The sequence below is a fragment of the Capra hircus genome, chromosome 28, assembly GCF_001704415.2.
Source record: "Capra hircus breed San Clemente chromosome 28, ASM170441v1, whole genome shotgun sequence".
Taxonomy (NCBI): domain Eukaryota; kingdom Metazoa; phylum Chordata; class Mammalia; order Artiodactyla; family Bovidae; genus Capra; species Capra hircus.
Window position 1 is genome coordinate 19062094 of NC_030835.1, and position 22029 is coordinate 19084122.

Sequence of the window (22029 nt, forward strand, 5' to 3'; positions counted from 1 at the left end):
AAAAATGCATTTGGGGGGGCATCTTTGATGGGAATAATATGTGTCCATACAATAGTCACATGAGCCACCCCATGGCTTGGCATAAGGATGTTTCTCTTCAAAGCTCCAGACTCCTTTCTCCTTCCAGAAGAATATCTTGTATTCTGATCACCAGGCAACTTTCTTGACAGTGTCCTTCCTATGAGTTTCCACCTTCGTGGTCAGAGAAAGGACAATGCAGGGGGAGGAGGAAATGGTGTGGCACTCTGGCTGATCACGTCTAATTCACAGATGTTATTATTTGGCTCACATATCATTCAAAATCACCTAATGAGTTTCGCACATTAGAAACCTGGAGATCCCTGTGCAGAGCAGCCAGACAGGCTCCTTGAGGGGGACAGGATCACGCAGGACCCTCCAGCTCTATTGCCCAGATCGTCAAGGAGCAAGGAGGCTGCCTTCTGAGGCCAAGTTGTCGGGGGTGGGGAGGAGGCGTAGGGGGGTGCCCTCTGCCTGTGCTCCACCCCCCTTCACCAGCGTCTTCCCTAGACAGACTGCGGCAAAACAGTACATGAATCAATAAAGAAGTGATGCAAGATGCTAGCCTAAGAAAAAAAGCAAAAACCTGCAGATTTCAACATAAAACGTGGATTTCTGGCTCTTCCTGAAAAATGAGATTTAATAATTCTTGACCCAGGGCAAGAGCATCTAGACTGGATGCTGATTTATAGCTGCCCCACGTGGTGGGCCATTTTCCAGTCTTCCCCTGCCTGCTTCAATCACTCCTGCTGCTGCCTGCACCCCAGAAGCATCTGAGTTTGCTATACTTAAACTAGATAGTCTCAAATTTTCATCCAGCCTGGGATTTTTACATCACTGTATGTAAGCAGTGGAGGAAATTCCCTTGGGACTTCCTCTAGGTTCCCCTCTCTGACTGATCCTAGTAAATCCACCTTCCCAAGTCTCCTCATTAAGAAGTGTTACTAAACCTATCTGCTTTTTGCCTCTTTTCTCACTTCCCTGTCCACCCCATCATCAGTGTGTTTCTAATACTCCTCTGGTTCTGCCTTTAGCTATAAGGCCCCCAGCATTCCAATAGTGGGGCTCCTCAAAGCCCAGCCTTTTCAGGCATTTCTGTAAAGACTGTGTGTGCCTGTGCCTTGCTGTTGCCCTGGAGGTGACATGAGCTTTAAAACACCAGAAAACAGATGAGTGGGATGTTCTATAAGATTCTGAAGGTCCCCTAACAAATGCAGGTGAGCTAAAGAGAGTCCCAGGAGATGGCAGTTCAGTTAGAAATTCATTCCTGCATTCACACCTGCAGATATTGGGCTGGCCAAAAGGTTCATTCAGGTTTTTTCTGTAACATCTTATGGAATCATTTTTTAGATAATAATAATAATAAACTCTCTTTAAAAGCCATGTAATAAGAAGTCCAGGGAGTTCCCTGGTGGTCCAGTGGTTAAGAATCCACCTTCCAATACAAGGGACGCGAGTTCAATGCCAGGTTGGGGAACTAAAATCCCACATACCATGGAGAAAGCCCGTGTACCACAACTAAGACCCAACCCAGTTAAATAAATATTTTTTTAAAAAAGAAAAAGAAGTCCAGAGCTCTGAGGTTGTTGGAGTTGATTCAGGGCCTCTCTGTCATGGTCAGAACGTGGTACTCAAGGCTGCAGCTCTTATATTTACATTTAAGGCAGGAAGAAAGTTTGTCTTATTGTATCAGGAAAGTGAACATTTGCAAAATACCCCCAACTGACTTCTGTTTTTATTTCATTAGTGCTAGGGGTTCAGTTATGCCCTTCCCCAAAAAGGTATGTTGGAGTCCAAACTTCCAGTACCCCAGAATGACCTTATTTGGATTGTGTATATATATATATTTTGCCACACCTGACCAGGGATCAAAACCAAGCTTTTGGCAATGAAAGGTTGGAGTCAGGGCCAACCAGGGAATTCCCTGAAGACTGTATCTTTAAAGAGTTAAGCAAGTTAAAATGAGCTCATTAGAGTGGGTTCTAATCCAATAGGGTGTCTGTGTAAAAAGGAGAAACTTGGACCCAAAGGGAAGACAATGTAAAGAGACATTGGGAGAGGCTTCCCTGGTGGTCCAGTGGCTAAGACTCTGCCCTCCCAATGGAGGGGGCCCGGCTTTGATCCCTGATCAGGGAACTAGATTCCTCAGGCCACAACTAAGACCCAGTGCAGCCAAGTAAATAATTTAATTAATATTTTTTTAAAAGACAGAGAGAGAGAGATTGGGAGAAGACGGTCATCTGCAGGCCAAGGAGAGACACTGAGTAGACCCTTCACTCCCAGTTCAGTTCAGTTCAGTTCAGTCGCTCAGTCGTGTCCGACTCTTTGCAACCCCATGAATCGCAGCACACCAGGCCTCCCTGTTCATCACCATCTCCCGGAGTTCACTCAGACTCACGTCCATCGAGTCCATGATGCCATCCAGCCATCTCATCCTTCACTCCCCGTGTACTAAAATTGCCCTCCCAAAGAAATTGCCCTGCTGACACCTTGATTTCAGACTTGTAGTTTCCAGAACCTCGAAACAGTACGTTTCCATTGTTTAAGCCACACAGTCTTTGGTACCTTGTTATGGCAGCTCTAGGAAACTGTTACAATTGACTAGACCACAACAGGAGCTTTCCCATAGTTTCAAGAGAGGGCAGGGAAAATGAGTGTATAGTTGGTCTATTGTTGTTCAGTTGTTAAGTTTTTTCTGACTATTTGCAACCCCAAGGACTGCAGCACACCAGTCTTCCGTCCCTCACTATCTCCCAGAGTTCAAGCAAGTTCATGTTCATTGAATCAGTGATGCCATCTAACCATGTCACAGTCTGCCGTGCTCTTCTCCTCCTGCCTTCAATCTTTCCCAACATTAGGGTCTTTTCCAATGAATCTGTTGTTCACATCAGGTGACTAAACTATTGGAGCTTTAGGTTCAGTATCAGTCCTTCCCACGAGTATTCAGAGTTGATTTCTCTTAGAATTGACTGGTTTGATCACCTTGCTGTCCAAGGGACTCAAGATTCTTCTCAAGCACCACAATTTGAAAGCATCAATTCTTTGGCATTCATCGTTCTTTATGGTCCAGCTCTCACATCTGTACATGACTACTGGAAAAACCATAGCTTTGACTATACAGACCTTTGTCAGCAAAGTGACGGCTTTACTTTTTACCCTGGTGCCCCAAACAAAAGTGAATTCTACTGATGAGAAAAAAAGAAGAAGGTGGATGTTGGAATAGCAACCGATGGCATCAGCCAAAGTCCTGGAAAGTCAGAGGCAAGAAAAGCCGATCTCCAAGAAGGTGTGAAATGAGTGGATGAATGACTCATTTCCTGGCCTGCTGATAAATGAACGATGGATCAATAAACAGTTACTAAGCATGTAGGGTCTCAGTCCTGCGCCATGCAGAGGATACTTGCACAGTCAGTCTCGACTCTTCCCTCAGTCAGTTCATAATTAGACTGTAAACATAAAATCTTCATTTATAAACCATATTTTCCTGGACCCCAGCAGTTTGAACCTGAAAGCGACTTAGCACACATGCACACCTACATTTTAATAGGTGGAGACTAAGCTAAAGAAATAAATCTTGTTTTTCTTGCTCAAACTGCCGGTGCCCAGGAAAAACATGGTTTATAAAATGTAGGCACTCCTACCCTAAATCCCTCCTCCGGGCAGAGATCACTAATTACTCCCCAGTATCCATTTTCCCCTTCTTTATAGTTATAAAATTCGCAAGTTTTAGCTGAGCACAAGAACACTCAGTCATGGACTACATTTCCCAGCCTCCCTTGTAGTTAGGGGTGGTCACATGACTAAGACCCAGCCACAGGATGTAAAGGAGACTGCTCATGTGGGTCAGCTCCTTAAAGGCAAAGTGGCTTGCTCCAGACACTTTGTTTTCCTCTCCCTGACAGCTTAGAAATAGTATACCTGCAATAGTAGCCTTGGACCCAGAGAAAGAAGGAACGTTTTGAAGGTGACAGAGTAACTGGCCGTCTTGATTTTTAGATGATCTTTTGGAGCAGAGCTTGCCTAGACCACCTTTTTCATAGGAGAGAACCTATCTTATCTAAGCTGAAGTATTTGGAGGTATAGATGAACCCTAAGTGATGTATTCCATGAGAATAAAGTAGGGGTGACTCGTGTATTTTCAGATGTACTTGTCCTTCCGCACTGTTAGATGGGATTCTCTCCACTCTGACGTATCCTGCGTGTGATTTGATTCCAAACCAGTCCTGTCTCTAGTTTTCGGTTTCTCACCGAGACCCAGAAGCTAGGGGCAGGGTTTGGGTGGGGCAAAATCTAAAGAGGCACCATCAGACCTGTGTAGGATTGGCAGCGGCAAGTGAGTGTGAAACCAAGTCCCCCTAAAACTGAGTCCCCTTCCTGAGTTTTATGATTAATACCTCTATCCAAAACTTTACGCTCTCGCTTGCCTCCTCTGAACTCAGTCCCTTTCCTGTCCCCTTTGACCTCAATCTTGTGGTAACTGAACACCCATTAACCAGAGTCAGATGACTAAGACTGCTGCTGTTGATAATATCGTTAATGTACTAAAATTGCTGTTGTAGAAATCATTAGCGTACGAATTCAGGCTGTTTCCCCAGGGCAAGATGAGCTCACAGACCTCTTAGCCATGGGCCGATTGGCCGAGAACTGTAAACTAGAGACATCCTGACTCCTGAAACAGTGGTTAAGAACCGTCACAAGACGATGATTAATCCCAGCCTCTTTGTCCTTGCCCCTTAAAACATCCCTCGCTCAAAGACGGAGTTGAAGTGGATCTGAGAATTGTCTCCCACTTCTTAGCTGCGCGTCCTGCAAATAAACCCTGACTTTGCTGCAGATATCTGCGGTCAAGGTTTGGCTTTCTGTGGCTGTGAGCACATGAACCCTCCTTAAATTTTGCATCATTGTGTTCCTAAGTCTCCTTAGGAACCTTAGTTTTCCTAAGCCACTCTAGTCTCAGCCCTGCCAGAAGTCATAGCATTCTCATTTAAAAACTTGAATATATGCTTGTTCTTAGGCCTAATTGCTAGGAATTCTTCCTTTGGAAATAAACAGGGTTCTAAACCATATGTTCAAAATGATCATATATATAAACACAAGACAGGAAGGACATGCACCCAAATGATAAGAGTTTATCTCTGCGAGATAAGGTTATAGATTATTTTTTCCATTGTGCCTGTGGGTTTGTGTGTGTGTTTTACATATTTTCTGCACTTGACAAGTATGTTTTTGTGGCTAGGGAGAAATAACGTTATATTTAAATATGACCCATTGTGCTTAGGCTAAGCACCTTACTGCCCTCTTTCCTTCTGGGCAGCACTTTCCCATGAGGCTCTCTGATCCCTCATGCAAACAGCCCCGCAGAATCTCACCCCACAAACCTCTCAGACAGGCATACACATGTCTGAATCTACAGAGAGGCTGAGACAGGCCTGTTGGGGTGTGGTCTTCTCTGAGGGCACTGTAGGACGGGATATGACGATTTAAAGGGCCCTCCCCAACTTCTACCTCCTCTCCCAGGGGTTGTTCAGGGAATCCACACCCTCATGGAGGGAGTCGATGGACAGGATTTGAATCCCTGACTTTGCCAGGTACAAGCCATGTGACTCTGGGCAAGTTATGTCATCTCTCTGCTCAATCTTCACGTCGTTAAGGTGGAGATAACACTGGAAGTTAGAGCACAGTGATCTTCGGGAGCCAGTAAGAAGATGCATGTGGAGTGCGGATGCCAGTCTGGCACGAGGTGACTCAACAAGAGGTAAGTGGTGGCATTCTTATTGATGCCCTGGTAGCTGTATCTCCCTCATCTCAAACACAGTACTGGACATGCTGAACTCTTAATCACCCCCACCCCCAATCTGTTCCCTTCTAGGCCTGGGTCATGGTAGCAGCCAGGAAAGGCTCACCTCTCTTTCAGTCTCTCAGTTCAATCCACCTCCATGTCCTGATGGTTCTGCCTTCTAACTATTTTAACATCCTTCTGTCTCCTTTATCTCTCCCCTGGAAGACTGAATGCACCTCCAGTTATTCTTCCCAGGTCCACTCCTGGCCCCTCCAGTCCTTCTCCACATTGCAGCCACAGGAAACTTCCAGTTGCACTTAGACCATACACGGTTACCAACCCCAGCCCCGTCTGCCTAGTCCGCTCTCTGTACCACTCTCATCCTTTGCCCTCTCTCCCACTGCATGCCAGCCTCACAGACCCTCTCTTGGTTTCCTGCAAACACCAGTGCTTTGTAGCTTCAGAGCCTTGAGCTTCAGAATACCTGCCCCAGATACTCTTCTCCCCTTCTTGGCCTGGCCCTGCTCACCCGTACTGTTTGTTCAAGCCCCAGTCTAAATGAGGTTTCCACAAAGAGCCACCCCACCCCACAACACCCAGTCTAAAGCAGGCCCTCCTGTTGCTCTCTTCCCCTGTACTCTCCTTCAAAGCCCTTTTCACAAACTACCCTGATCAGGATGTAGTTGAATGTCCTCTTAATATCTGTCTCTAATACCAACACTCCAGGAAAGCAGGGACCATATTTCTTTTGCTGATTACTGTTTCCATAACATCCAATGAGGTACCTGCGACAAAGTGTACATTAAATAAAATATTTGTTAAAAGAATTAGTTAACTATCAGAATAAAAAAAATCTCTGAATGTTAATATATGTGTTATATAAACTCGAAGCAAATCATATTGGAATTTGGGTCAATGAGAATTTATTGTCGGCTAGTTTGGCCTGATAAATCATCTTGGAAGAGGACGTCCCTGCTAGTCCAGTGTATGAGAATCTGGCTGCCAATGCAGGGGACATGGGTTCAATCCCTGGTCTGGAAAGACTCCACGTGCCTCGGGGCAGTGAAGCTTGTGCTCTGCAGCCACTGAGCCCACGCTCTGGAGCCTCTGCAACAGGAGAAGCCAGCACAATGAGGAGTCCTTGCACCACAGCAAAGGGCAACCCCTGCTTACCACAGCTAGAGGAAGCCCACACACAGCAAAGAAGACCTGACGTAGTAAAAAGTAAATTAATGAATAGATTTTAAAAATCGTCTTGGAAGAGCAGTAAGCATCCATCTAGCATCCGTCTAGCTATCCGTCTCCCCGTAAAACGATCCTCTCATAAATCCATTCATTCACTCAGCCATCCACCCACTTGCCCAATTGTCCATCCATCATTTCATCCAACATTCACTGAACGCCACTCAAAATGTTGAAAGGTAAGGATCTAATATAAAACGTGATGATAACACTGTATTGTAAAATTAAAATTTCTTAAGAGAATGTCCTCACAAAAAAATAAGATAAATTTGTGAGGTAATGGATATGTTAATTAGCTAGTAGGGGGAATCCTTTCACAGTGTATATTTATGCCAAGTTACCACAATGTGCGCTTTAAATACCTCACAATTTTATATTTCAGTTATGCTTTAATAAAGCTGAAATTTTAAAAATGTTGAAAGAGGGGAGAGGGGATAAATTAAGATTTTGAGATTAACAGATACAGACTATGCTGTATGAAATAGATAGATACAAGGACCTACTATATGGCATAGGGAATTATATTCAATATCTCATAATAATCTATAATGGAAAAGAATCTAAAAAATTATATGTATATAGTAATCACTTTGCTGTACACCTGAAAATAACACAGCATTGTAAATCAACTATTCTTCAATTTAAAAAATGCTGAAAGAGCTGAGCCATCATCTAGGACAGTGGCTGATAAGCATTTTTGACATTGATTTACAGTTAAAAAGTCCCACACTCATTATTGTGACTCGGTACATTCATTCATTTATATCAAACTGAAACAAAAGTTTTGTTAAATAATACGCTTATCACATGTGAACCTCCCTGTTGTATTCTATCCTGTTCCATTCACAAAAAATGTTAGTATTACCCACTGCGGTTGGCAGTTTCTGAAATGGCTCCCAGTGATTCTAACCTCCTGATAGTCATACCCTATGTAATCCCTTCCGTTTGAGTGTGGGCTGGACCTACTGACCTGCATCTAATCAACAGAACACAGCAGACATGATGAGGTGTCAAGTGACAGGAAGTCCTGGATTAGGTTACGGAAGACTGTGACTTGTGTACTGACAGCACTCTCTCTTGCTGACGCTCCCATTTGCCCTCTTCCTTGCTTGCTTAAATAAAGCAAGTTCCCATGTTGAGGGATGCTCTGTGGAAAGGCCCACATGACAAAGAACCGAGGGAGGTTCTTGCCAACAATTCATGAGGATTTGAGATCTTAGTCCAATAGCCCATGGGAACTGGATGCTGCCAGCAACCCTGTGAGTGAGGCAGGAAGAGGGTTCTTTTCAGTTTAGCCTCCAGAGACAGTGAGAGACTCAGAGCCAGAGGACCGACCTAAGCCATGCCCAGATTCTTGCCCTACAGAAACCAGGACAGAATAAATGTTATTTTACCTACTAAGTTTGGGGTAATTGGTTATGCAGCAATAGATAACTAATACAGTCACTAAACTGGCTTCTCAACTTGCTGATGAGTATTGACTTATAAATGAAAAAACAATGATCTGGTTCTAGATGCAAGTCCTGTGCTGGGGTGGGGGGCATCAAAAAGAGATTGAGGATGAACAGGAAAATGAAGAGACAGTAAGAAATTGTTTGCAAATCATATATGCAATAAAAGATTTGTATATAAAAAAAAAAAGTCCCAGTCATTGCCTTCAAAGAGCTTTAAGTGTCTTTTGAGGATCCATAATTTAATAGGATGCATATATTTGTGGGCCAAAGTTCAAAGACAGAAGAAGTAAGTGAGAGGTTCGCCCAGGCTGAGCACAGAGATGTCTTGTTTGGGAATTCGTTATAGAGGTAGATACAGCCTTCAGAGGAGGATGCAGAAGGATTCTTCCACACTCAGAAATGCTTGGGAGAGGAGGATGTGACCTCGAAGAACTCTACTCGGGAAGGATCAAAGCGGCCACAAACCATGTCTTACGTCTACTGTGGTTAGAGTCTGAGGATTCCTCAGGAGTCTGAGAGTAGGGAAGGCGCGAGGAGGACAAAGACGTTATAAGACGCATGCAAATAAATATGTGTAAAATGCTAAGAATGGTGCCTGATGCATACTAAGTGCTATGTGTTGTTATTCCTGTGGTTTTGTAATAGTTATCTGGTCCTGCCCCTAGCAGTATTCATTGGCAATGTCGAAATGATCAAACTCAGCGACTTTTCTCAGTTCTTCCCTCCTCGCCTCCCTGCAGCATCTGGCTTCTCTGTTGCCCAAGTTTCCACTGAAGCTCTCCAGACCCACACCTTTCACGAGCCCTTTCTGCCCTCTCTGCCGGGCTGACTTCTCCTCTCTCACACCCAGCACCCACCTTCAGATGTTGCTCTAGTGTCTATTCTCAGACCTTGCCAGTTCTCACCGTGCCCTCCCCTCTCTTCTCTGTGAGGATCCTTGTTGCGCAGCTTTCAGCCAGGGCCTCTGACCTATGAGACTGCAGCCTTGACCTCCAGCCCTGGTCTCTCTCTGCACCTCCTGACCTCTACTTACAAGACTTTGTTGGGCAGCTCCAAATGGACATCTCCTTAATATCCTTCTCAGCATATTCTACATCCTCCTCCTCTTTATTCACCCTACACCAGCAAGACCTCCAGGTACCTTAATCCTGTGCAAGGCACAGCCTAGTCCCCCACCCCTGACACCCCTTCCATAAGTTTTGTTGTTATTGTTTAGCTGCCAAGTCATGTCTTATTCTTTGTTACCCCATGAACTGCAGCACACCAGGCTTTCCTGTCCTTCACCATCTCCCGGAGTTTGTTCAAACTCATGTCCATTGAGTCAGTGATGCCATCCAACCATCTTATCCTCTGTTGCCCCCTTCTCTTGCCCTCAATCTTTCCCAGCATCAGGGTCCCTTCCAATGAGTTAGCTCTTTGCATCAGGTAGCCAAACTATTTGAGCTTCAGCGTCAGTCCTTCCAATGAGTATTCAGGGTTGATTTCCCTTAGGATTGGCTGGTTTGATCTCCTTGCAGTCCAAGGAACTCTCAAGAGTCTTCTCGAGCACCGCAGTTCGAAAGCATCAATTCTTTGGCATTCAGCTTTCTTCATTGTCCAGCTCTCACATCCATACATTTCCCCTCACATCAGTTTCCAAGTGCTGCAGGGTCTATCTCATAATTGTCTGTTCAATCTATCCTTTTTTTTTTTTTTTTGTCCCCTCTACACCTACCCTAAATTTGGCCCTTCTCTTTCTCACATCAACCATCAAAAGGGTTTTCTCATGAGTCCTTCCATAGTTTTGAGAACTAAACTGTTGTCTGCTGTATCAGTGAGCAAAGGATATCACAGCCACCAAGCCATCACATTACGGCCGCCTGGATGGTGAGCCCTGAGGGAGCTCAGGATGGAGACAAACGGGCAGCCCACTGCCAAGCCCATCTAGCAGTCACCCCCATCACCACCACCCCATGGCACACCTAAGGAAACCTAGGATGGGAAAACCCCGACACTGCGCCCATATAGCTGAGGCGCATACCAAAGGAATGATTTCAGTGAGCCCAGACTCCTGCGTCTTGCTATACACAGAGAAGTGTTAACTTCCTTAACTTGAGATATCTGGTTTTCTTTTATTAACAATAATCTTTGGATGTTCCAACTACCTGGTTTTGCTGCAAAACCTCCTGTATACCCTGGCTTCCCCTTTTCTTCTTTGGAGCAGTCTTCTCAGTGCTGTTTGAGATGTTGTCTCCTGGGCTTGAAATCCTAAGAATATCTGACAAATAAAACATGACTCACAGCTTTTAGGTTCTGCATTTTCTTCAGTCAACAGTTCAGTAGTTTTACATGCAGAGTTATGGAGATAGGCTACCTGAAATTGAATCCTAATGCTTCCACTTAGTAGCTCAATGACCTCTGACAAGCTCTTTTATTTCTTCATGGCTTGGTTTCCTCATCTTTAAAATGGGGCTGCTAACAGGTGTGTGTACCTGTGTAAGTATGTATGTATGTATGTAAAGACTGAGTAACAGCTTAGTAGAAAAAGTGACACTCTGGTATAAATCATCATTGTTATCCTTATCATTCCAAATCATCCCTTGCTCTGTTCCGTCCTCCCAGAGTGCTTCCCTAGTCACACCACTCCCTCGCTCCAAGGCTTCCAGAGATCTGTTACCTATTATGGGAGATTTATGCCTTCACGGTGCCAAAATGTTTACTTCTCCCTCTATCCACACCCTTGTTGCCCTTCCGTATAGACTCCAGGCTTGGCCATGATTTGGTTAATCAGGTAATAGAAAACGGTGCCACTAGCAGAGGTTTGAAAAGCACCCTGGGCTTGCTTTTCAGCCTGGGCTGAACCCCTGGGCAGTAAGAGACCACGTGGAGCAGAGGCCGGTCAACCAACAGCAAGCCCTACTCTCAGATGCAGCTGTGAGTCTGTCCTAGGTCATCAGCCCCAGCCAGGTGCCAGCTGATTGTAGAGACCAGCTAAACCAGTTCAGATGGAACTGCCCAGCTTCACTACAGAACTGAGAGAAATAATACACATTTATGGTTGTGAGCCAATCATGCTCAGTGAGGTCTGTTGCAAAGCAACAGCCAAGTGAAACATCCAGTTAAGTAAATCGAGTACGCCCTCGTCATTCTGGCAGTGAAGGCTCTCGTGGGCAGATCAGTGCACCCTTTCCTATTAATCCCACTGTTTCCTTCCCTCCAACCCCCAACCCAAGCCTCGGGCAGGAATGCAATGAACTTGCTGACTTCGGAGCCTTTGCTCAAACTGAACCCTCCTCCAGGAATGGTCTTCCCTCTCCTCCTCCTTTTCCTACTCTCCCTGGCTTCTCACTCTTCTCTGTGCCTATTGAAATTTAACTCACCCTAAGATTTATTCAAGTACCATTTTTTTTACTCCCTGCAGTTGGTGGGCACATTGGGAGCAGCCTGTTTTTGGAACTCTTTACTTGGTACTGCTCAACTCAAATTTCTCTTTATTGCAATATGACAAATCTTTCCCAAGGAGCTAATTCCTGGAGCTCCAGGAGCACTGATGTGAGACTATTCCCTTTTCAAATCTTGTTCAATCATCTTCAATTAACCAAGGCACTGGTACGCTTTACCATCTCCCTAACATTTGCTAGACTCAGTTATAAAGAGAACAAGTCTTTATAAGTCCCAGAAGCAGGCCTTTAGTAGGCAACAATAATTTTCTATAATCTAATAACATTGTTTCATTTTAATTATATTTTAAAATGTTTTCCACTTCTACTGAGATACAATTGACTTATTGTTTATTTTTAATGTTACTTTCTATAGCAAATGATACAAGTTTCCACTTGTAGTAATAATACAAAGTTTCCTTTAAACATTTTTAAAATTTGAAGTATAGTTGACTTATTACTGCAATGTTGTGTTAGTCACAAGTGTATAGCAAAGTGATTCTCATATATACGTACATACATATATATGTATTTTTCAGATTCTTTTCCATTGTAGGTTATTATTGGACATTGAATATGGTTCTCTGTGGTATACAGTAGGTTCTTATTAGTTATCTATTTTATATATACTAGTGTATATATGTCAATCTCATCTCCTAATTCATCCCACTCCCTCTTTACCCGCTTGGTAACCGTAAGTTTGTTTTCTAATCTGACTCTGTTTCTGCTCTGCAAATAAGTTCATTTTTCTAGATTCTACATGTAAGTGATATTACATATTTGTTGTTCTCTTTCTGATTTATTTCACTCTGTGTGACAGTCTCTGGGTCCATCCATGTCGCTGCAGATGGCCTTATTTTGTTTCTTTTATAGCTGAGTAACATTCTGTTGCATATATGCACCACATCTTCTTTATCCATGCCTCTGGTGATGGATATTTAGGTTGCTTCCATGTCCTGGCTATTGTGGATAGTGCTGCAGTGAACATCGGGGTGCATGCGTCCTTTCAAATTACCATTTTCTCCAGATAAATGCCCAGGAGTGGGATTGTTGGGTAACTCTACCTATTCTGTATATAATAGGGTGTATCTGTTAACCCCAAACTCCTAATTTATCCCCCCCTTCCCTTTTGGTAATCATAATTTGTTTTCTAAGTCTGTAAGTCTATTTCTGTTTTGTACATAAGTTAATTTGTATCCTTTTTTAAAGATTCCACATATAAATGATATCATATGAAATTTGTCTTTGTCTGACTTCACTTAGTGTGGTAATCTCTAGGTCCATCCATGTTGCTGCAACTGGAATGATTTCATTCTTTTTATGTCTGAGTAGTATTCCATATATATATATATATATATCACATCTTCTTTATCCGTCTGTCTGTAAACGGATATTTAGGTTGCTTCCATGTCTTGGCTATAAGATAAACATTTTTTTTTAGTTAAAGGAAAAATGAATTTAAAGGAGTACTCTTGCCTGGAAAATCCCATGGACAGAGGAGCCTGGTAGGCTACAGTCCATGGGATCAAGAAGAGTTGGACACGAGTGAGTGACTTCACTTTCACTTTCCTGCGTTGGAGAAGGAAATGGCAACCCACTCCAGTGTTCTTGCCTGGAGAATCCCAGGGACGGGGGAGCCTGGTGGGCTGCTGTCTATGGGGTGGCACAGAGTCGGACACGACTAAAGCGACTTAGCAGCAGCAGCAGAAGCAGCAAGTAAACTGTATTACCGCCTCCCTCCAAAAAGTCCTGATTTGTAGTGTGTGCTGGTTTCCACACTGTAAGTTTTGTCACCATGCTTATTTCCAATAACCTACATGATGCCACTAAATGCAGGGTTGGAAAAAGAAGTGTAGGATGCACCCTCTGGGTCCATACAAGTGACTCAAGCTCATTGTTGAGTGGCTCAGATATTGCAAATATCCAGAAAGTGCTATGGCAATGTCTGAAGCTTGAGAAACACTTTGTTATAGTCACTTTTTGTATTAATCTTATTCTCCATAGCAAACAGCAAGCATCTTTGCAAAGCCTGCACTATCAACGGGGGGCTCATGGTGGGTACCTTTCACTAGGCTAAGCTTTCTGGAAGAGGGACTGGGGTGAACCACTCTTCTGTTTAGGATGGCAGTGACTTGGGGTGACCTTGAGCTTCTGGCTATGGTAACTTGGCTCTAGGCAGAGGTATAGCCCCAGATGGAAGACTTAGGGAGGCAAAGGATGATGCATGGGTCTGCCTCATCCATGTCACTGAGACTTCATGTTTTGTTTCTACCCAAATGTACTTTTCCCTCAAGGGGTGTATGATAAGAACAAATATGAGGAGAACAGAATGGAAAAGGAGAGATTGAAGGCCTTGTATCACTTTTATAAGAGACGACCACAAACTGGATGGCTTAGCAACAGTAGTTTATTATCTCACAGTTCTGGAGACTACAAGTCTGAAACCAGATGTTAGCTGGGTTGACTAATCAAGACGAGAGTCATAAGGAAAGGATCCGTCCCAGGTCTCAACCCTTGGCTTGATTTGTAGAGGGCCCTCTTCTCCCTGTGCCCCTTCACACTGTCTTTCCTTTATGCTTGTCTGTCTGTGACCAAATTTCTCCCTTTTACAAGGATATCAGTCTTACCAGATCAGGGTCTACACTGCTCACCTCATTTTAATTTATTACTATAAAGACTCTATCTTGAAACAATGTCATCTGAGGCATTGGGGGTTAAGATTCCAATGTATCTTTTGGGGAGGATGCAGTTCAAACTGCAGGAGGCCTGGAGATTGATTCTAGTGATTCTCTGATGGGAAGTGTTCCCCATCAGGGCTCTCAGTCATAGGAGTTGAGCTGTTGGCTCTGTTCACAGGTTATGTCCCTTCCACAAGTGCCCTGAGAATTTATCCTGCTCAGTGGAGGGGTAGACCCTCCAGGAAACAGTCAGATAACAATTTTGTCATCACACAAAATTGTTTCCTATCTGGCAGGCAGCTTGCTAAGCTATCAGGCTTAACAGGGACTGTGTTTGCACCCTGGCTAACATCTAAATGTCTCTCTATTCACAGGTAAAGATGGATGGCTTTCAATCAGGTGACCAGGCTTGGACCACGTCCCTTGGGGACCCAGTTCTCTAAAGATGCTCTGGATCTCTTCAGAGGAGGCTGTTTGGGGCCAACCGAACTTCTTCCCTGAGACTTCCGTGGGACTTCCCCTCACACAGGCTTGTCTTCCTGATGCCCTCTTCTGCTATTCTGAAAGCAAAGGTGGTAATGGATAGCTTATGAGTGAGGACTAAAATTCTGCCAATTAATTGCATTGAATGAAGTTTGTAAACATTGTGATTGGAAATTTTAGCACTGTCAATAAGTATTGACTGACTACCCACTACGTGGTAGATATCATGGGAATATTTTTGAGCACAGCAGTAGGCTGCAAAACTAGCCCCAGCTCTCTATCTATCCCTGTATCTGTGTTCCTTGCAATGTGACTTTGCTGCTCCTCCCATCAGGAGATTGAATCAGGGTGTTGCTGTGATTTGGTTTAGTCAATACATCTATGGAAGTGACACAGTCCAGATTCTGACTTTGGCCTTGAGAGACCTGCATGATTCCAGTCTTGCTCATGGAACCCTGCAGCTCCGTGTGAACCAGCCTGGAACTAGCCTGCTGATGTATGAGGAACATGTGGCCTCATGTTACCTCAGCTGACAGCCACCTGCAAGAAGCAGAGCCTCTGGCTGCCTAGCAACTACCTCAGAAGCATGAGCAGGTCGAGCTGAGACCAGAAGAACTACCCAGATGAGCCCAACCTAAAATCCTGACCCACAAAAATCATGAAATAAACTAATATGTTTTAAAGCCACCTCTAAGTTCTGGGGTATTCCATCATGCAGGAAAAAAAAAACAAAACTAAAAATGTACTGACTGATATAAGCACTTACCACACACCAAGCTCTGGCTCTGGTCTGTTTGAAAGCAGGCAGAGTCTTGGGAGCAAAGGCCTGTGCAAATGTGCCATATTGGGTGTGAAGCAGAAAGTGCTGTGGAGAGCAAACTCACCGGAATAGAAGAGATGGCATGTGAGATGGGGAGGAATCATGTCCCTGTGGAGTAGGCTGGTCCAGGATGAAATTCCTGAGAGAGGAGGATGAGTGAACATGGGAAGAATGTGGAAAATTCCAGGCTGGGGCTGTCGGTGGTATCTACTGAGCACTTACCTTGTGCATGGAAGCATTACACAGGCCATCCCTGGTCTGTATGTGGCCTAGCAGGAGAGAGAAGACAGCCATATTGCTGCAGCAGAAATTAGTTGAGGCACCCCCATTACGTTAGCCCGTTTTCAGCTCTTACTCTTTCTGCCCATACAATTAGTCCCCTACAGATGTTTTGTTTCCCCCTCTCTTGCTTAATTGTACTCTGAAAATGATTGCTTTCTAGCCAAAGTTGTCCTATGTACCTGATGTTTACTTCTTAAAGACAACACTCCCTAACACGCCTTTTCTTTGTGAGTATTCTTCATGCCAGAAGGAAGGTCACAGAATGATGACCTCAAGGACCACCAGAACCTGTTCTGGAACCACCTGCTGCCAGCCCTAATGATCTCAGTGTCTCTAGGAGGAAAGAAGAATGCAAGACTGCATCGGTCCTGATCCTTATTGACAGCCTATTTTTCGCTCTGAAGCTACAAGACCATTTCCTGTTTCCCAGGAAGTGAGGCACAATCTTGAGGGCCTTAGCCTGCCGTGGCCTCCTCTGCCTGACAAAATAATAAAGCTACTCTTTGCTGCTCCTCCAAAGTTCAGTCTCCATGTTTCTATTCGGCACCAGTGAACAGAGGCCAAGTTTTTGGCAACTGTATGTAGAAGTTGGCCGGAAATGTCAGGCTGGTTTTAACCGAAACAGGAGCAGCAGAGTCTGCTTTGTCCAGGGTTGTGAGAATCTTGGCTTGGGCAGATAGGACTTGATCTGTTTGTTATTTATATCTGGTTCCTGGCATGTGTGTGGCAGGGATGGGGTGATGATGAGGGTGGGGAGAGGCCTTTGTAATCTTCCCAGGAAGGCACAAGGAGTCAGAAAACCTGGCTGCTGCCCACCCTCCCTCCAACCCCACCCCATGAGTGGCAATCTCTTGAGGGCAGAGTCTGTATTTGATTCACATTGGTCCACCCTATGACACAGGGCCTTGCAAACACTAGGCACTCAGTTTTGTAAGACTTTTTCACAGGTGTTTCTCATTCCCTTCACTTTATTCCTACTTACCCACTGAATTAGTTTCCCATGGCTGTTATAAGAAATTGACACAAGGTAGGTCGTTTAATAATGGAGAAGGCAATGGCACCCCACTCCAGTACTCTTGCCTGGAAAATCCCATGGACGGAGGAGCCTGGTAGGCTGCAGTCCATGGGGTTGCTAAAAGTTGGACACAACTGAGCGACTTCACTTTCACTTTTCTCTTTCATGCATTGGAGAAGGAAATGGCAACCCACTCCAGTGTTCTTGCCTGGAGAATCCCAGGGACAGGGGAGCCTGGTGGGCTGCTGTCTGTGGGGTCACACAGAGTTGGACACGACTGAAGCAACTTAGCAGCAGCAGCAGCAGCAGCAGGTAGTTTAATACGAGAGAAACTTATTCTCACAGTTCTGGAAGCTAGAAGTCTGAAATCAAGGTGTCAGCAGAGTTGGTTCCCTTATGGAGGCACTGAGGGAACACCCGTTCCTTGCTTCTTCTTAGTTTCCGATCCTTGTCCACAATCCTTGGAATTTCTTGGCTTGTAGACACATCACTCTACCCTGCCTCCATCTTCACAAGGCCTTATGTGTCTATGTGTCTTTGTGTTTCTTCTCTTCTTATAAGGACATCAGTCACGCCCTATGCCAGTATGATCTCATCTTAACCTGTTATACCTGCAATGACCTTATTTCCAAATCATGCCACATTCTCAGGTACTGGGGGGAGATGCAATTTAACTGATAACACCCACCAAGACCCAGGTGAATGTGTATTCCTTGTCTAACTGCCCCAATCCCCAGGGGGCAGAATTAAACATTATGTCTTCAGGGCTCCCACATATTTACACACACGCTTCTGTTTATTGGAACGTTTGACTCATTGACCACCATTGCTGGTTGAGTTCAGGCCCTCATCTCTTTGGTCCTCCCCACAGTGCCTAGAAAAAAATATATGAAAGGGACTTCCCTGGTGGGCCAGTGGTTAAGAATCTGTTTTGCAATGCAGGGGAGGTGGGTTTGATGCCTGGTCTGGTAACTAAGATCCCATGTGTGGTGGGGCAACTACTGAGTCTGTGCCCCACGATGAAAGATCCTGCATGAGGCAAGGAAGATCCCTCCAGCCCCAATAAGACCTGATGCAGCCAGGTCTTGGTTTGCCTTAAAAAAAAAAAAAAAAAAAAAAAGAATCTATGGGAAATCCTCTGTAAACTTAGGTCTATGAAGCAGCCACCCTTCCCTGAGCCATCATGCCTGGCACCCCACTAAACTTTTCATGTGTTAATCCTCACAATGACCTGTGAAGTAGGTATTTATACATTTTAATTTCTATTTTATAGATATGAACATTGGGATCTAGAGGGGAGAAGTAACTTAGCAGTAGCCAGAATTAATTGCCTCTAAAAACCTGAATGGGCGCCTTAAGGCATTATGAGAAAAGCTTCCTCGTCCCCATCTCCCTGATCTGGCTAGTTCAACTCTGCTCCCTTGAGAAAAACAAATCCGGACACTCAGTCATATTGGTCCTGGAAACTGCTGCGCATTCGGTTCTACACTCCGGCCATCCAGAGCGTTTTTGCTCCAGAAGTCGAACACAAAGCGGATCCACCCTGAGGACGCGAGCGCGCGGGCCGCCTTTCCCGGCGCACCGCTGCCGGGCGCGGCGTGGGGAACGGCACACTGATTGGTTGCACAAGGCAGCCTACTCCCGCCTCGCGGCCCCTCCTGCCACAGCTATTGGCCAAGCGGCCGCGCGCTCAGAGCCCGCAGCCCCTCGAGCCCCTCCCGGAGGGCTTCAGCTAGCCGCTGTTGCATGGGGCGCCGCCGGCGGCTGAGGGAGCGTGACTGCGCTGCGCAGGGCGCTAGGAGGCATTGTCGCCGTAAGTGGAGCAGAGATCGGCCCGGAATCGGGCACCACTTTCGTGCCCCGTAAAGTAAACGTAGTCTGAGGCTAAGCGCTGGAGGGGCTGGGGGAGAGAGGGAGAGAAATGTCCCTGTTTCTGGAGAGTACCCTCCCCTCCCCCGAGTCACCCGGTGGAAGGAGCATTGGTGCACCAGTTGCGACTTCTGCAGTGCCAAGGGGCCCGGCGCCAGGCCGGTTCTGGCTTGCAGACTGCGGCTAGACCGCAGCTGGCTCGGGGGAGCGGGCGCCGCGGTACCAGGAAATAGGGAGCCTGGGGAAGCAGTTCCAAGAGGGCCTCCGTTCTCCGTGGGAGGCGCCCCTGTTCGAAGAGGCTATTGTAAATTTCGTCCCTGAAGCCACACTTTCAGGATTTGCTTCCGCTCTGGGGAACTGCCTGTCCCAGAGCTGGCTTCTCGGCCTCGGGGTACCGCGGGAGTCCCCGGCCCTCGGCGATCACCAGCGTTCTACCCCTCTGCTGGCTTTATTCCTCCCAGTCCCCGCCTGCCGAGTGAGCGGAGGGCCGGCGACGAGGAGCCATTGGCTGCGGGCGCCGGGGGGTGGGGAAGACGGTGAGGCGGGCCCCTAGAGCGAGGCTTGGGGACCCTGCCCTGGCCACCGCCCTCAGTCCTGGGAGGTGGCAGCCCGAGGATGCTTAGATTCCCATACAGAAGCGTGCACCGGGCTCTGCGAACCCCGTGGCTCAAAACCAGGGCGGGCAGCCCGTCGCGTTCTCGCCCCTGCGGCCTTCTTCCCTTGGGTGGAGAAGTGGGTCAACTCCGGCCTCGAGTGGGCCTTCGGGGCTCCTTGGGTCCGATCCAGCCGAGTGCTTCTCACTTCTCCAGTGGCTTCTTAACTTGGCGAGGTCCAGAGGACCCGCTGCAGCCAGCGGTGGGGGGAGCTTCCACACATGGCGCAAGAGGCTCCAGTTGCCCTTCGGGGCGGCTGCCAGGCTCTAAAGTTCCCAAGTGACCACACCAGTAACTAAATATAGGAGCAGCTGGTGCGCACGGGGGTGTTGCAGCAGCTCCTTTGCACAGATCTTGGGGCTTCAGATAAGGTAGAATTCTCATTGATGAGGGCGGGAGCCCTGTCGGAGGGCTGTAGTCAGTGTTTAAGCAAAAATCATCTCTCCCCAAACCTGTATCCAGGTGAAACCAAGTTATAGATACAAGAGGGCTCTATTGCCAGCACTCTCAAAGCAGGACAACTTCCTTTCTGGCATTACATTTATTATATCCTAACTTACCATCTGAAGTGGTTTTAAACACGTATTAGTAATGTCTTAGTGAAGCACTTGGATGGGAAGTGCTTAACATTTTGCAGAGATTTCTCAAAAATTATGTATCATTTACTTCTCAAAACAACCCAGTGAGGAGGGTGATATTTCCAGCTGACAACTGGGACTGCTCACAACAGTGATAATTTTCCAAAACTCTGGTTGGATTAGTTGCCTCTCCTCAAAAGACTCCTGTGGTTGCCTGCAGACTTGTAGAATGGACTCCAGCCCCCTTCCCCAGGAATTGAGGGACAGACTGGCTGCCTCTCTTCCTCTTTCTCTTGTCATTTTGGGTCCCTCTGCTCACCCCCTGCCTCTGTTCCTTCTTCCCAACCATGCCCTGTGCCCTCATGGCAGAGGGCACACGTGCTCTTCAGGCTGGCGCCGTGACCTCCAGCATGTGGCTCATTCCGCCCTTTGTCGCTGAGTCTCTCTTATCTGATGGGTAGCTCATCCTGGCCCATGTTCTGTCTCTGCACCTCTACTCTTCCAGTGTGGGCCTTATAGAAGGGCCCAGGACACGTTTGTTGGATTAAACATTTCCTAGGAATAGTGCACACTCTGAGGAAAGAGGAGTTGGAGAGGGATGTTTTGCTGGGTCAGCAATAGTGTGAGTATGAGTTTGGACCTTGTGCTGAAGGGTCTCCAGGCTTTAGAGCACTTTCCTTGAAATTTTCTAAGGCTGCCCTCTGGTGCTTGGGACCCCAAGCCCAGAATAGACCTATGTGGGCTGATGGGTCCTATTTATCTCCTTTGGGACACTTTGATTTTCAGCTACCCCTTTCCCTGCCTGTGGGGTTGACCAGATGTCTTAAGGAGCCCAGAACTTGGGCCTGTGGGATTGACTTGTCTTGGGACACTGTGGTTGGGGTCTGGTTCCAGGAGTGCTGCCTTGCACACTGATTGCTCCCACTGGCTAGCATGATCTTCCTTTCATGGAACTGAATGAGAACGGGCAGCCAGAGTGGTGGTGCTGATACAGATTTTGGTTGACTCAAATTGCTTGTTTAGTCAGGGGCCCCTCACATCCTAGGGTGGCTCTGCCTAGGGGGCTTCACACTTGGTGAAGAGTGGGCCCATACCTCTCTCCATCACTCATGTGTGACTCAGACAATTCTCTATTTTTCTTTAAAACAATTTAAAGCCAAAAAGAAAAGAAGTGCAGTTTGCTTTATTCCACCCACAGCCCCTCAACCCCCGGCCCAACCCCTTTTTCTGTCGGCTCCTGTTACATGCTCAATAAATTCTTGCTACTTTTTGGTCAAAGAGGTCCAGTGTTGGGTTGGTGCTGAAAGGAGCAGGAGCTCTCAGCGAAGTTGGGCAGCCTTGTAGGATCGCTTTTGGGGACACACTCTAGACTCTCATCATCTCAAGTTTGTTCTTCCTTCAATTCTGCGGCCCTCTTACCCCATCTTGGGCCTTATATGCATGTGGTCTTGTCACCCTCCCATCTCAGCCCTGCCTATGCCAAAGAGTAATAGGCCTTGGTCACCTGACCTGCAAGAGGGACTGTCAGCTGGACTTTATAAGGAATTCTCCCTTGGTAGAGGGGTGGTTTTAGGTGAAGGAAGCATGGTTTCCTACTCAGAGTGGAGTAGTGATTTTAGGCAGTTGGAACCTCTTGGGAGTCTAGGGCGTATCTGTGCTGTATGCAAAGCATCCTCTGGAATATAAGGGGCCTCTTCTAGTAATTTGCTTTGATAGCCAGATTTTACAGGCTATTCCGG

The 22029-nt window shown here is 46.2% G+C and overlaps 1 protein-coding gene across 2 annotated transcripts in view; it reads left to right on the forward strand.

Annotated features, from left to right (window-relative positions):
* LRRC20 (leucine rich repeat containing 20) overlaps nucleotides 18875-22029 on the forward strand; it is a 76327-nt gene continuing 73172 nt past the window's right edge. Inside the window, exon 1 of one of the 2 annotated variants that reach the window (XM_018042587.1) lies at nucleotides 18875-19003. The gene's annotated coding sequence lies outside the window, so the exon portion shown is untranslated. The remainder of the gene's footprint in view (nucleotides 19004-22029) is intronic. The other variant, XM_005699144.3, reaches the window with a different exon arrangement.